At 34.5% G+C, this 16157-nt stretch overlaps 2 pseudogenes; both read right to left on the bottom strand.

Moving 5' to 3' along the window:
• Positions 1-1022: 1022 nt before the first annotated feature.
• LOC128654813 (uncharacterized) lies at positions 1023-1141 on the bottom strand (annotated as a pseudogene).
• Positions 1142-8010: 6869 nt separating this feature from the next.
• Positions 8011-8129, bottom strand: LOC128655084 (uncharacterized; annotated as a pseudogene).
• Between the last annotated feature and the right edge of the window lie 8028 nt (positions 8130-16157).

The following is a 16157-nucleotide window of genomic DNA, read 5'->3' as shown; positions in this document are numbered from 1 at the left end:
TATCTAACCAATAATGTTCTCGATTCTATGCAATACTAAATATTGCCAATAGTGACTAATGTGTAAGGCTCTGAGTAAGACCTTTAACTGTGTGTTTACCACATACGCATTGTCAAGTAAAAAATATTGTGACAGCAATAAACCAATGTAAAGAATGCGAATCAAAAAAGTTGTGTGCAAAAATTAGTGTACAAAAGATATTAATGGTCAAAAAATAGGTTGATCTTCAAAAAACGTGAATTAAGAACAAAGATTGTGAAAAATGAAAAACCAAACATTTACAAAAACATTGTGGTGTGTTCCAATAGTAACTTATATAAATGTAAATAATAGTCCAAAAAATAGTCCAACAGTGAAAACTTAATAAAAAAAAAATCCAACAATAAATTATAATAAGTAGTGTGTCTCTTTAAGAAAAAACAATAATCCTTAAAGTGTTGTGAATCCTAACAGCAATAGTTATGGTGATTTTCCAAGTGTTTTATACTGAATAGCAGTGTCAGTACTTGCTATCCGTTTTCCAACCCAAAATTCTATCTTCTTGGCAAATATTTTGTTATAATCCCTGGATGATCCTTCTGTAAAAGAAAGATATGATGGTGTAGATTGTTTTAAGATCAATAGAAAATGAAATTATGCTTACCAGTCGACGCGTTTCGGTCACAAAGAGACCTTTATCAAGACTGGTTTTATGGTGATAGTAGTGGTCTTTTTATACCAGACTGATTGCTGGCCATAAAATTGTGGAACAGGAAGTGTTTGTTAAGCACTTCCTGTTTTACTGACCTTAAATGTGTGTTTAAAATATACAGTTTATAGTTTAAAAATTTGTGATTAAAAAATCCATTATAATACATTTAGATGGTATCCTTATTTTGTCAAGCTCTATCTGCATCTGATCATTTTTATTCAGAGAAAATACAAAAATTCCTATGTTAGAATACAGTGTTCCAGATTTGGAAAAATATATATACAGACCCAGCCTTTTTAGTTATGACTTCATACCTATTATTTAAAAAATGTTCCTACCGCACCTGGTGTTCCCAGGCGGTCTCTCATCCAGGTACTGACCAGGCCTGGCCCTGCTTTACTTCCAAGATCAGACGGGATCAGGTGCATTCAAGGCAGTGTGGCTGTAGACATTTCTGTATTAGCCCTATTTCTCATCATGATCTGATCAGAAAGAGAGTTTACTGTCATCTCCAAGCCGTTTTTCAGCTGTTTCTATTGGGTATAATCTCAGTAGGGGCTTGGTTTCTATTGGATGGGGCGGGGGTGTGTATAATAGGCTCAATTTCATTGGATAGTAGTTGGAATGTTGTTAAAACATTCCCTTATCTGTCATAATAAAGCCATTTTAGCGTATATGTTAAGGTGTCATTTTTAGATGTCATTTCTAGATGCCAATTTTTACATATGCTTGCTAATCTAAGAGAATAAAAAGCGGAAACAAGACATATTCTATATAAAGGACGGACTTGCTAGTTTCATCTTTTACTTATTACACAATCTATGCTGATTATATATTCCTTACAATATTCCTAATGGCGTTATATTGTTGTCTTCTATATACTGGATTTTGCTATAGTGCTATGTCTGTGCTGAGGTGTGAATTATTATCCAGAATAAAGAGAATTTTTTTTTTTTTATACAAACAAGGTGAAACCTCAATAGGTTTTAAGTGGAACAGAAACGTATGGGAACCAGATGGTGGTGTAGAAATATTAAACAACCTTTATTTGTTTAACATAAATATCCAATCGAGTGGGAAAGTGACCTCTATACTAGTAGTGTCTTATCTGGAAAGATATTAGCCCTGATTGATGCGTTATATAATCATAGAAAAACTATCAGATAAACTATCCTCAAATCTTTTTTCAAATTTAGAATAGACACCTATCATTACAAACTCATTGGTGTGTGGCATATAGCGTACCCTAGTGACGAGTGTAAAGCATCTGTGGGTTAACCTAGTTCACCCAAAACCTTTTTCTTTTTAAATTATAATTTATAATTATATTTGTTCCTGTTTATGTACTATATATCCAGAGTATTATGTCTGAGTTTATATATATGAATGATTGAATTGCTGTCTTCTTTAAATATGAACATCAAATATGTTTTAGGTACTAACCTTGTGAAAATCTATCTAAATCACAAAGTTTATAGAGGGGTATGTAGCTAGCAGTGCTAGAGTATTAGGAATAGAGCCATAATGCAATCAGAAGATGCCCATATATGGGTATACGTTTAAAATTTGTCATATATGCAGAGAGAGGTGGATATTGCAGGAGGTATTCATACACAGTTAGGGGAATTTAATTTTTTTAGAAGATCGTTGATTATGATACTTGCTATCATGTTTCACAACCCGTGTATTCATAAAAGCAAACACAGTATTATACTGTTCTTCGCCAAAAGAGGCACTTCTCATGGGATTAGTAAAATTCCCATAGTTTCTCTGGGTTGCTTTTGAGATTTTTCCTTTATATCTCATTATAGTTAGTTTAGTTAAGGTTTAAAAGGTGAGATAGATCCTCTTTGTTGTTTAACCCTCTGGGATATAAGCAGTCTAAATAAAATATCCATTTGGATTCTGCCGTTAGTAACTTCTTTTCGTAATTGCCTCCTCTCCAGTTCTTAGTTACTTTTTGAATCCCCATATATTTAAGTGTATTAATATTCCCTTGATGTTTCATAGAGAAATGTTTATACAGTGGGGTATCCATATTGCGTTTTTCAATTTGCAGGATATGCTCACGTATCCTATCTCGCAATGGCCTGGATGTCTGTCCTATGTATTGAGGCCACATGGACATTGGAGTAAATAGACCACTCCCTTATCTTGGCAACGGATCAGGTTTCCAATTTTGTATTTTTCTCTGGTATTGTTGGAGTGAAATTCATCCGTTTTTACTCCACATTTGCATGCTTTGGAAGTGTGACAGGGGAAGAAGCCCTTAATCTTTTTCCCAAAGACGTCTTGTATTCCTGGAGGATTTTTCTTCTGTATGCTTGGTGCCAGTTTATTCTTTAAGTTGTTCGTTTTTCGATATACAAACTTTGGTACCTGAGATAATTTTTCTCCCAGTATGTCATCGTCTTTAAGTAGTGCCCAGTGTTTCCGGAAGATCTTTTCTATGATCTTACTGTTTGCACTATACTCTGTAATTAAAGGAATGTTAAGAGTTTCTTCGTCTTTGTTCCACTTATTCCTCTCCTTATAGTTGGTGAGTGTTCTTCTTTCTATCTGTCTTACCTCATCAATTCTTTGGTCCAACATCTCTTCTTCATAACCCCTCTCCACAAATTTTTGTTTTATTATTTGCGCCTGTTCTTCCCATTTTGATGGATCAGAACAATTTTTTCTCATACGTAAAAGCTGTCCTTTTGGAATATTATTCTTCCATGTATTGTGATGGCAGCTTGTTTTGTGGACATAATTGTTACTGTCCACCTTTTTAAAATGGGTGGATGTTTCTATTTTCCCTCCTTTCACTTCTATGTTCAGATCCAAGAATGTGAGAGTCATGTGACTCCATTCATATGTGAATTTTAGATTGGCCGTATTCTTATTCATCACTTCAAAGGTGTATTCCAAGTCTGCCTGTGACCCTTTCCAAACTATGATTATATCATCTATGTATCGACGATAGAGGACCAGGTCCGCGCCGGCTGGGCAGGAGTCCCAAAATATTTCCTCCCATTTGCCCATATACAGATTGGCGTAGCTCGGCGTGAACCTGGTCCCCATCGCCGTCCCACAAATTTGTCGGTAGAATTTGCCATCATGGCAGAAGTAGTTGTGATTTAGAATATAATGAATACTATCCAAAATGAATTCAATCTGTTCAGATGGAATTTCCGGATCTTTTTCGAGGTAGAATTTCACTGCTTCCAGTCCCTCTTCATGCGGGATGCTCGTGTACAATGCTGTCACGTCACAAGTCACCAGGATATAATCCTTTTCCCATGTCAGCTCTTCCAGGAGATTAAGTATCTGAGTCGAATCTCTCAAGAAGGAGGGGAGTTGCCTCACGTGTTTTTGCAGATGTTTATCCACATATTCAGATAGGTTGCTACTTAATGAACCTATCCCGGAAATTATTGGCCTTCCTGGCGGATTTTGGAGGGATTTATGGATCTTTGGAAGGTGATATAACAATGGAGTTATTGGATGATGTACATTCAAATAGTTGTATTCTTTGTCATTCAATATTCCTTCTTCCTTGGCCCTCTTCAGCAGTGTTACCAGTTCTTCTTTAAATGTGTCCACTGGATTTTTTGATAATTTATAATAGGTGTTGTTGTCACTTAGGATACGTCTGTTCTCTGCTTCATAGTCATCTCTATTCATGACTACGATTCCTCCTCCTTTATCGGCAGATTTTATAGTGAGGTTCTGGTTTTGTTCCAAATTCTTAATGGTTTCCAACTGTTTCTCTGATAGATTCTGTTTCTTATTCTTCAGTTTTTTAGAGCTTATATCACGTATTTCTCTGCACACTACTGTTTCAAATGTCTCGATTGCCGTCCCTTTGTGAGTTGTAGGATAAAAAGTTGATTTCGGCCTTAGCTCTGTGTGCTTGTAATTATCATTAAGTTTTCAGCTTCATTAAACCCATATCCCATTCTTTCTGTTGGGGGTCTTAAAAAGAATCTCTTAAGAGTTAGTCTTCTGATAAATTCTTTTGTACTTACGAAAGTAGTGAACTTATTAAGGCTTCTTGATGGAGCAAAAGATAAACCAAATTTAAGAACAGATTTTTCATCTTCATTCAATTCATATGAACTTAGATTAAATATTCCTCCTTCAGTGTTTTTCTCTTTGTCATCAGAAATTGTTCCTCCATTGGTGTCTTTTTCCTTGTCATCAGAAATTGTTCCTCCATTGGTGTCTTTTTTCTTGTCATCAGAAATTGTTCCTCCATTGGTTCCCAGATCTTTATAGGCTGACTTTATATCGTTGTTCTTCTTTATTTTTGCTCCTCCTCTTCTCCCTCTATGGGTCTTGTTTTTACTCTTGTTGTTGACTGATTTTGCTCTTTTCCTTTGTGTAGGTATCGATCTACCTCTAAAAAAGAAGAAGAAGGTGATTTTGTAGTATATGTTTTGGTTGAGGTCGATGGTTCTGTCCTCAATTCGGTTTTCTTTATATGTTGTCTTTCTTCATTCCTTTTGATTTCTTTTTGTTTCCTGTTGTCCTCTTCCTCTCTAGGTTTTGGATATCTTTTCTCCCATCTAGGAGTATCATGTGTGGTCTTATTCTCAAAATGATTATCATAGCCTTTATAATAATTCATTGGTTTATCAAAATGTCTATCTTCTTGGTGATGATGATAGCTTTCCCCATATCTGTGTGGTTCATACCTCTCTCTTTGCTCATATTCAAAATGTCTTCGCTCTCTATATGAGTTTGTGGGATAATCTCTTCTGTTTCTTAGATTATTAAACTGTCTTCTATCCCATCTTTGATTATTATATTGTCTATTGTCAGTATAGTCACCCTGCCTATTACCATATTGTCTAGTGTTTGGTTCGTAGTATGAGTCATATTGTCTGTGTTGTCTTCCTATATGATGATTCTGTCTATAGGGTATATTATAGTCTCTTCTATGATAATAGTGTGGTTCTATCCTTACTGGGCTTTTATATTCTCTTTTGGTCTTAATTTTGTTATTGTTTTTATTTTTATGTGTCATCGTCGTCCATATTCCAGATTCATCAGTGGTGACTTCCACATGTGTATTTTCTATGTCAGTTCCTCCCTCTTTTATAGAGCCTCTGTCATCATCTCCTTCTTTCTTGTCTAATTCCTCTTTATTATCTAGTTCCCTCATTAGTTTTTTAGTTTTCTTTTGTATAATATCATCCCTTATTTTGCTTACTTTTTTAAAAAGATTCTCTTTCCTCTCTGTTATATCTTTGGATTCTGGTCCTGAATTTTCCAAATTCAAAATTATCACCTCATCATCTTTTATTTCAAGATCTATGTTTGCTGTTAGAATCTCCCTATACTCAATGATGAGTTTTATCAAATTTCTTGAAGTGTCTATTAGGACCTTCTTCCATTTGTTAGCTATGGTTTCTGAAAGGGGGAATGCACATTCTTTATGTATCAGTAATCCCTTAGGTATAATCTCTAACTCTAAGCATTTCTTTAGGAAGGATATATCTGCTTTATATTTTACCTCTGAAATCAACAGTCTTTCAAGTTCTCTAAAGATCAGCTGTATATCTACAGTGTCCTCCTCATCTGGACTTGAGTCTGACTCTTTCCCTGTGGTGTTAATATTAATGTCAATTGCTTGTCTTAAATGTTTGAATGAATCCATTATATTTACAGTATTTATATAGCTGGCAGCTGAGTGTTACTAGGAAAAGAAATATTGATAGTGGAGTACACCTAGCGCCTACTAAATAAGACCTCTGGCTTTGATAATTTGACACCTAGTTGTCAAAATGGAAAGATGAAACTAATAAGGTATACCAAAGCGCCAACTATACGAAGGCTGGGTCTGGACCTAATGCAATATTGTCAAACAATTACAATAAACAATTTATTGAGTACACAAATAAGTTAAAAACATGGATCCATGTATAAACAATCAAATTTATACAACAATAATAGCTAAATGAATAGTTAAAACAAATAGTTATGTAACTGATATAGCATTTAAAATGGTGCAAACATTGCTCTTAAAAATATTCATAAAAAATTCCAAATTTAGTATAAGGCTCACAACAGAAATTCAACTTTGTGTTTACCATATACACATACACAAATTTGTACAGCAATAATAGCTAAATGAATAGTTAAAACAAATAGTTAAATAGCAGATATGGCATTTAAAATTGTGCAAACAATGCTCTTAAAAAATATTCCTAAAAAATTCCAAATTAAGTATAAGGCTCACAACAAAAATTCAACTTTGTGTTTACCACATACACATAATAGGTGAAATGTATTAGTCAGTTATATAATATTATCTAACCAATAATGTTCTCGATTCTATGCAATACTAAATATTGCCAATAGTGACTAATGTGTAAGGCTCTGAGTAAGACCTTTAACTGTGTGTTTACCACATACGCATTGTCAAGTAAAAAATATTGTGACAGCAATAAACCAATGTAAAGAATGTGTATCAAAAAAGTTGTGTGCAAAAATTAGTGTACAAAAGATATTAATGGTCAAAAAATAGGTTGATCTTCAAAAAACGTGAATTAATAACAAAGATTGTGAAAAATGAAAAACCAAAAATTTACAAAAACATTGTGGTGTGTTCCAATAGTAACTTATATAAATGTAAATAATAGTCCAAAAAATAGTCCAACAGTGAAAACTTAATAGAAAAAATAATCCAACAATAAATTATAATAAGTAGTGTGTCTCTTTAAGAAAAAACAATAATCCTTAAAGTGTTGTGAATCCTAACAGCAATAGTTATGGTGATTTTCCAAGTGTTTTATACTGAATAGCAGTGTCAGTACTTGCTATCCGTTTTCCAACCCAAAATTCTATCTTCTTGGCAAATATTTTGTTATAATCCCTGGATGATCCTTCTGTAAAAGAAAGATATGATGGTGTAGATTGTTTTTAGATCAATAGAAAATGAAATTATGCTTACCAGTCGACGCGTTTCGGTCACAAAGAGACCTTTATCAAGACTGGTTTTATGGTGTTAGTAGTGGTCTTTTTATACCAGACTGATTGCTGGCCATAAAATTGTGGAACAGGAAGTGTTTGTTAAGCACTTCCTGTTTTACTGACCTGAAATGTGTGTTTAAAATATACAGTTTATAGTTTAAAAATTTGTGATTAAAAAATCCATTATAATACATTTAGATGGTATCCTTATTTTGTCAAGCTCTATCTGCATCTGATCATTTTTATTCAGAGAAAATACAAAAATTCCTATGTTAGAATACAGTGTTCCAGATTTGGAAAAATATATATACAGACCCAGCCTTTTTAGTTATGACTTCATACCTATTATTTAAAAAATGTTCCTACCGCACCTGGTGTTCCCAGGCGGTCTCCCATCCAGGTACTGACCAGGCCTGGCCCTGCTTTACTTCCAAGATCAGACGGGATCAGGTGCATTCAAGGCAGTGTGGCTGTAGACATTTCTGTATTAGCCCTATTTCTCATCATGATCTGATCAGAAAGAGAGTTTACTGTCATCTCCAAGCCGTTTTTTCAGCTGTTTCTATTGGGTATAATCTCAGTAGGGGCTTGGTTTCTATTGGATGGGGCAGGGGTGTGTATAATAGGCTCAATTTCATTGGATAGTAGTTGGAATGTTGTTAAAACATTCCCTTATCTGTCATAATAAAGCCATTTTAGCGTATATGTTAAGGTGTCATTTTTAGATGTCATTTCTAGATGCCAATTTTTACATATGCTTGCTAATCTAAGAGAATAAAAAACGGAAACAAGACATATTCTATATAAAGGACGGACTTGCTAGTTTCATCTTTTACTTATTACACAATCTATGCTGATTATATATTCCTTACAATATTCCTAATGGTGTTATATTGTTGTCTTCTATATACTGGATTTTGCTATAGTGCTATGTCTGTGCTGAGTTGTGAATTATTATCCAGAATAAAGAGAATTTTTTTTTTTTTTATATACAAACAAGGTGAAACCTCAATAGGTTTTAAGTGGAACAGAAACGTATGGGAACCAGATGGTGGTGTAGAAATATTAAACAACCTTTATTTGTTTAACATAAATATCCAATCGAGTGGGAAAGTGACCTCTATACTAGTAGTGTCTTATCTGGAAAGATATTAGCCCTGATTGATGCGTTATATAATCATAGAAAAACTATCAGATAAACTATCCTCAAATCTTTTTTCAAATTTAGAATAGACACCTATCATTACAAACTCATTGGTGTGTGGCATATAGCGTACCCTAGTGACGAGTGTAAAGCATCTGTGGGTTAACCTAGTTCACCCAAAACCTTTTTCTTTTTAAATTATAATTTATAATTATATTTGTTCCTGTTTATGTACTATATATCCAGAGTATTATGTCTGAGTTTATATATATGAATGAATGTCTTCTTTAAATATGAACATCAAATATGTTTTAGGTACTAACCTTGTGAAAATCTATCTAAATCACAAAGTTTATAGAGGGGTATGTAGCTAGCAGTGCTAGAGTATTAGGAATAGAGCCATAATGCAACCAGAAGATGCCCATATATGGGTATACGTTTAAAATTTGTCATATATGCAGAGAGAGGTGGATATAGCAGGAGGTATTCATACACAGTTAGGGGAATTTAATTTTTTTAGAAGATCGTTGATTATGATACTTGCTATCATGTTTCACAACCCGTGTATTCATAAAAGCAAACACAGTATTATACTGTTCTTTGCCAAAAGAGGCACTTCTCATGGGATTAGTAAAATTCCCATAGTTTCTCTGGGTTGCTTTTGAGATTTTTCCTTTATATCTCATTATAGTTAGTTTAGTTAAGGTTTAAAAGGTGAGATAGATCCTCTTTGTTGTTTAACCCTCTGGGATATAAGCAGTCTAAATAAAATATCCATTTGGATTCTGCCGTTAGTAACTTCTTTTCGTAATTGCCTCCTCTCCAGTTCTTAGTTACTTTTTGAATCCCCATATATTTAAGTGTATTAATATTCCCTTGATGTTTCATAGAGAAATGTTTATACAGTGGGGTATCCATATTGCGTTTTTCAATTTGCAGGATATGCTCACGTATCCTATCTCGCAATGGCCTGGATGTATGTCCTATGTATTGGAGGCCACATGGACATTGGAGTAAATAGACCACTCCCTTATCTTGGCAACGGATCAGGTTTCCAATTTTGTATTTTTCTCTGGTATTGTTGGAGTGAAATTCATCCGTTTTTACTCCACATTTGCATGCTTTGCAAGTGTGACAGGGGAAGAAGCCCTTAACCTTTTTCCCAAAGACGTCTTGTATTCCTGGAGGATTTTTCTTCTGTATGCTTGGTGCCAGTTTATCCTTTAAGTTGTTCGTTTTTCGATATACAAACTTTGGTACCTGAGATAATTTTTCTCCCAGTATGTCATCGTCTTTAAGTAGTGCCCAGTGTTTCCGGAAGATCTTTTCTATGATCTTACTGTTTGCACTATACTCTGTAATTAAAGGGATGTTAAGAGTTTCTTCGTCTTTGCTCCCCTCATTCCTCTCCTTATAGTTGGTGAGTGTTCTTCTTTCTATCTGTCTTACCTCATCAATTCTTTGGTCCAACATCTCTTCTTCATAACCCCTCTCCACAAATTTTTGTTTTATTATTTACGCCTGTTCTTCCCATTTTGATGGATCAGAACAATTTTTTCTCATACGTAAAAGCTGTCCTTTTGGAATATTATTCTTCCATGTATTGTGATGGCAGCTTGTTTTGTGGACATAATTGTTACTGTCCACCTTTTTAAAATGGGTGGATGTTCCCTCCTTTCACTTCTATGTTCAGATCCAAGAATGTGAGAGTCGTGTGACTCCATTCATATGTTAATTTTAGATTGGCCGTATTCTTATTCATCACTTCAAAGGTGTATTCCAAGTCTGCCTGTGACCCTTTCCAAACCATGATTATATCATCTATGTATCGACGATAGAGGACCAGGTCCGCACCGGCTGGGCAGGAGTCCCAAAATATTTCCTCCCATTTGCCCATATACAGATTGGCATAGCTCGGCGCGAACCTGGTCCCCATCGCCGTCCCACAAATTTGTCGGTAGAATTTGCCATCATGGCAAGAGTAGTTGTGATTTAGAATATAATGAATACTATCCAAAATGAATTCAATTGGAATTTTTTATGAATATTTTTAAGAGCAATGTTTGCACCATTTTAAATGCTATATCCGTTACATAACTATTTGTTTTAACTATTCATTTAGCTATTATTGTTGTATAAATTTGATTGTTTATACATGGATCCATGTTTTTAACTTATTTGTGTACTCAATAAATTGTTTATTGTAATTGTTTGACAATATTGCATTAGGTCCAGACCCAGCCTTCGTATAGTTGGTGCTTTGGTATACCTTATTAGTGATAGCTATATAGTCCCCTTCTCCATAACATTACGAACGAGCCACTTAACCGTTGTTAGGTTTACTTCCTTAAGCATCTAGGCTCTCTCATGTAGCGCATGGCATTGACCCAACTTTTCACTAGCCCATTCCTGAATGTCCTTTACTGTCCAGGTGTTTGTCCAATTTTCAGGCTAGAGGTTGCGCTTTACTTATGTATCTTGCCTCTCATATTTAACTTACTACCCCCTCCCCCCTCACAACATAACATACCTCCTATTTTAGGAGGATGACCTATGTGGTTTTTCTAGCCAATACCACACCTTACTTCCCCCTCTTATAATTATATCTTGCACTACAAAATTTTACTGGCATTATTTTTTCTTCTCTCAAGCTGAGCAGGATTGGCTAATGTTATCTTCTTTTCTCACAAACCAAGCAACTCCTATACGAATACTCAAGCTCTAGAAGTTTTAATGTCCATTATGGGAAATATCTCTAGGAAGAAATTTGAAAATATGAGGTCCTTCTTACAAATATGTTTAAATGTTCATGTATAGCATCAGATTGGATTGTAATCATTTAGTAGGACACTTGATGTATTTCTGTTTTAGATTCCAGTGGTTCCATTGGAACAATTTCATTCAGAGTGCGTTTATTTCAGAAGCATGGTGTATATTAATGCTGTGTTAAGTCCTATACCGTATTGTTGGTAATTATCTGTATGCCTATTTAAGAACCTCAATAAAAATTGTTTAAAAAAAAAAATATATACAATACACGCTACGCAGACATACCCAATAATCAAAGAGTCACAACTGTCTGGTAACCGCTATTGTGTATATTCTAAATGCGGTTGTTTCAAAACAGTTAACCACAGGTGACAGACCTTGTAGATGGTTTACCATTTTGTATTGGTAGTATGTGGCTTATGGTAAATTGGTAATACTTCATTCTCATGTTATTCTTTGTTGAAGAGATATCTAGATAGGTAGCGTGCATATATCTGGAACACTATATGAAAGGGAACAGTGCTGCCATCTAGTGCTCTTGCTAATGAATAATATTGTTGCAAATCTGCTGTCATATAATGCTGAAGACACGTGCACACTCCGGAACTTACTTTCCTGCTTTTCAACAAAGGATAACAAGAAAAAAAAGAACATTTGGTGATAGATGTAAATTGGAAAGTTGTTAACAATCTTATGCTCTACCTGAATTATGAAATATATATATATATATATATATATATATATATATATATATATATATATATATATATATATATATATATATATATATAAATATATATTTGGGGGGGTTTATGTCCCTTTAAGGGGAAAACCTTTAAAAAAAATAGTCTATTACTCTTTAGTTTCTAAAGTATTCTATAGTTTTCTTTTTTACCCAACATGCGTTTTTTTGTTTTCATGTAACTCCAAACTCCAAATATCAAAGAAAAACTATTTAAAGCCCTTCAAAGCTTTCCCTGCAGTACAGCATATGGGAACTGTCATATATTGCTTTTCAGCTCTCTCAATTCACAGTTTCCACTATTATAAACACATTTTCTAGTTGTGTATAACTAAATGTAATTTGCTAACATTTAACTTTGTAAACCATTTCAACGTGTAATTACATTGAGCAGTACTTGGCTCTCTAAGTACTGTTGTAATAATGACAGATATCCATGTGGTTTGATGCTGGGATTTCTGTGCTATCTGGGTTGATAGCGGAGAAACAATGTTGCAGGGTGCACTGATGTTAAAGGGACAGTCTAGGCCAAAATAAACTTTTATGATTCAGATAGAGCATGTAATTTTAAACAATTTTCCAATTTACTTTTATCACCAATTTTGCTTTGTTCTCTTGGTATTCTTAGTTGAAAGCTTAACCTGGGAGGTTCATATGCTAATTTCTTAGACCTTGAAGACCACCTCTTTTCAGATTGCATTTGAACAGTTTTTCACCACTAGAGGGTGTTAGTTCACGTATTTCATATAGATAACACTGCTCGTGCACATAAAGTAATCTGGGAGCAGACACTGATTGGTTAAACTGCAAGTCTGTCAAAAGAGCTGAAATAAGGGGCAGTCTGCAGAGGCTTAGATACAAGATAATCACAGAGGTTAAAAGTATATTAATATAACTGTGTTGGTTATGCAAAACTGGGGAATGGGTAATAAAGGGATTATCTATCTTTTAAAACAATAAAAATTCTGGTGTAGACTGTCCCTTCAAGGAAGGGGAAAAAAACACCAGTAATAATGGTTTCCTGCCTAGAGATTACTGCCATAGACTATTGCAGTGATCACATGTATACAAAAAATACAATGATCATCTGCTTACAAATGACATATATTGTAGTTAAATAATACGGTAAAAATAAGAGTAGCCTGGGGTTCACATGCTCACCAATAACTTTTAATACAAGCACACTATGTATAATATTTATAGTTAGCCTCAGACAAGCAATTCTATTCCCCAGTCCTGCTCTGAACAGCCCATCATGCATAAAATATATATGACAGCATCAAAGCTCATTTGTTCATGCTACAGAGGATCACATAGCAACAGAATGTGACATTATAATTGTAAAAATATATTAAAACCATGATAGGATTTTTCAGAATAAGTAGTTGTAGTCTAACTTGAACTTTATTAAATCATAAGTCATTTTCACTTGTCTGCATAATGCAAACATTTTAGAATTTGTACAGCTATGCCAAGCCAAATAAGCTATTGACCCATAACCCATCCAAATAAAAAAACCTTTTTCAGAACTGATGCACAGCTGAAATTAGAGGCCTTATATTACTAAAACCAATGACAAACCCATACAGTCTGGCATCATAAAGAAGATTTTAGAACCATTTGTCCTATTTGTGTGTAAAAAAAATTCAGTAAGAAACCCAAAGTTTATGAAAAAAATATTTTTTATATGATTACATTTGATATTTCTTAAAACCTGTATGTATAAACAGTATATACAGTATGTAAGTATATATATATGTAAGTATATATATATATATATATATATATATATATATATATATATATATATATATATATATATATATATATACTGTATATATATATATATGTGTGTGTATGGTTTCATGCAGAAATTGGGCAGTGATGCCATACCAAATGAGAGTGGCTCTATTGACCCATTTTAGAGCATGAGAAACATAGCTGCAGATATAGACCTTATAATAATAAAAACAACTAATAACAATTCTATACATATTTGGTTTTAGTTGCATGAGAGGGTGTCAATGAACACATGTTTAGTAGTTTTCTAGTTTTGCAATAATTTCTTAATTTGATAAAATAGCTAGTAGAAATTGTCATCCACTGGAAGCTCTTATGGAAGAAAAAAATATATATACATATATACATATATATATATATATATATATATATATATATACATACATAGAAATGTATATTATTAAGTTTCACCTAGATTACGAGTTTTGCAATACGGTTTTAATGCTGAAAAAATGGCCATTTCAGCGTAAAAACCGTAACGCAGCCTTTACGAGTCTTGTCAGTATAGCTATACCACAAGCATTCTAGCCTGTAACGCAACATCAATCCAGCACTCAAAAATGGCGTTTTTGCGTGGGATTTCCATAGTGCCGGTATTACAGGTTGTGCGGTAAGGCTAAATTGCTTGCGTTCCAGCCTATACCGACATGATTCATTCCACTATCTGAGACCAGTAATTATGAGTTTTGCGCAACAAAATTGTTACATAAAACTCATAACTAATATGTTACAAAGTACACTAACACCCAGAAACTGCATATTAACCGCTAAACCGAGGCCCTTCCACATCACAAACACTATATTAAAGTTATTAACCCCTAATCTGACACTCCCGACATCGCTGCCACTAATAAAAGTCATTAACCCCTATTCCGCTGCTCCCCAACATCGCCACCACTTAATAAAGTTATTAACCCCTGAACCTCTGGCCTCCCACATCACCGCCACTATATAAAACTATTAACCCTTAAACCGCCAGTCCCCCACATCGCAAAAAATTTATTAAACTATTAACCCCCTAAACCTAACAACCCCCTATCTTTAAATTAAAATGACAATATCCCTATCTTAAAATAAATAAAAACTTACCTGTGAAATAAAAAAAAAATAAGTTTAAACTAACAATTAACCTAACAACTATTATACTAAAATAAAAAAACTACAAATTAAATAAACTAAATGACACATTAAAAAAACCTAACACTACTAAAAAAAAAAAAATCTAAAATTACAAAAAATAAAAAATACTAAATTACAAAAAATAACAAACACTAAATTACAAAAAATAACAAACTAAATTATCAAAAATAAAAACAATCCTATACTATAAAAGGCCAAGTGTGTTTGTCCGAAGCTGTCATGCGCAGTAGAGACAGCACGAGGACAAACACACCTGGCCTTAGAGTCTACCTGATCTGCTGCGGAACGGTGATGGTGGACGAAAGTGGGCATGGCCGGGCGTGAGCGAGTCGCGAGCGCGAAAGAGAGGGGAAGGAAATAGAAAGAGAGGGGGAGAGAGCAAAAGTGATGGGATAGAGCTAAAGAGAGAGTAAGAGAGAGCAAAAGAGAGGGGAAAGAGCATAAAAAGAGGGGGAGAGAGCAAAATAGAGGGGAAAGAGCAAAGGAGAGGAGAAAGAGCAAAATAGAGGGAAGAGAGAGAGGGAGAGAGAGAGCAAAAGAGAGGGTAAAGAGCAAAAAAAGAGGAGGGAGAGAGCAAAATAGAGGGGAAAGAGCAAAGGAGAGGGGAAAGAGCAAAATAGACGGAAGAGAGAGGGATGGAGAGAGATAGAACAAAAGAAAGGGGAGAGAAACAGAGCAATAGAGAGGGGAGAGAGAGGGAGTAAAAGAGAGGGGGAGAGGGAGAGCACAAAAGAGAGGGGGAGAGAGAGAGCGCAAAAGAGAGGTGAGAGAGCGCAAAATAGAGGGGGAGAGAGCGCAAAAGAGAGGGAGAGAGAGAGCACAAAAGAGAGGGGGAGAGAGAGCACAAAAGAGAGGGGGAGAGAGAGCGCATAAGAGAGGGGGAGAGAGAGAGCGCAAAAGAGAGGGGGAGA

The sequence above is a fragment of the Bombina bombina genome, chromosome 3, assembly GCF_027579735.1.
Source record: "Bombina bombina isolate aBomBom1 chromosome 3, aBomBom1.pri, whole genome shotgun sequence".
NCBI lineage: Eukaryota > Metazoa > Chordata > Amphibia > Anura > Bombinatoridae > Bombina > Bombina bombina.
This window is presented reverse-complemented; position numbering and strand designations above follow the sequence as displayed.